Genomic DNA, 1,118 nt, shown 5'->3' with positions numbered 1-1,118 from the left:
GGGGAGGGGGCAATTTTTTATTTTTGAAAAACAGATTTTTTAAAATGGGTTAGAACCATTTTACCCAAATCATATTTGACCAAATCCATATTTATCCATATTCTATTTGGGTGGATTGTAATCCAAACTATTTTTGCTCAATCCATATTCAATCCATCCAAATTCGATCCAATCCAACCATTTGCCACCCTTACCTCCGAACAATCGTAAATGATATGCAAATACCCTCAGTCATACTTTTGGGACATTGGTGTCTCTGACCTCAAAAAACTGGAACATATATACCCTTTATACTAACGGACATACACGTGTCATAATCTTATCTATCGATCCAACATTTATTAAATATCGGATCGACGGATAAGATTGTGTCACGTGTCCCTATTTAGTCTTTCGTTAGAGTGAATGACATATATGCTCTAGTTTTTGGACGGTAAAGGCACCAATGTCCCAAAAGTATGACGGAGAGTATCTGCATACTATTTACGATATTTCGTAGGTATATTTATCCTTTTTTCCCTATTTTAAATTGTATTTATATAATTAGTCATACCTTTTAATTTTTTCAATTTAGTATTACTATTAAAAACAACTATTATATCATACTTATGATATGAAAATATAAATTTATGTCCAGAGACAATTGTTTGTTTTGATATTTTTTTTACCATTTATTTACCTTTTCTTATAAGGATAATACATAAACACCCCCTTTAACTTAATTTGAGCTGACATTTATGTTTTCTAACTTTGGATCAAGTAGACACTCAAACTTGTATAAAGTTAAACATATAAACACATGCGTCTTACATGATAATCCAAAATTGATCATGACGAAGGTCACCTACTCCCTCCGTCCTATATTAGTTGATCACTTTTTGTTTTGCACGATGCTTAAAAAATCATAAATAAGAAGATAATTTACTAATCCACCCCTAAAAAAACCTTTTTGAAATTTTACAAACAAATGTGAACACTTTAAAAAAGAATTAACTACAAGGTTAATATAGGAAAAAATAATAATTAATGCTTTCTTGATTTAGTAAAGTGAATAACTAATATGAGGCAACTATTTTTAATATAAGGAAAACATGACAAATATACCCCCAAACTATCGT

The sequence above is a fragment of the Solanum stenotomum genome, chromosome 8 (genome assembly GCF_019186545.1).
Source record: "Solanum stenotomum isolate F172 chromosome 8, ASM1918654v1, whole genome shotgun sequence".
Taxonomy (NCBI): domain Eukaryota; kingdom Viridiplantae; phylum Streptophyta; class Magnoliopsida; order Solanales; family Solanaceae; genus Solanum; species Solanum stenotomum.
The sequence above is the reverse complement of the archived record's forward strand: the minus strand, read 5'-3'. Positions refer to the sequence as shown.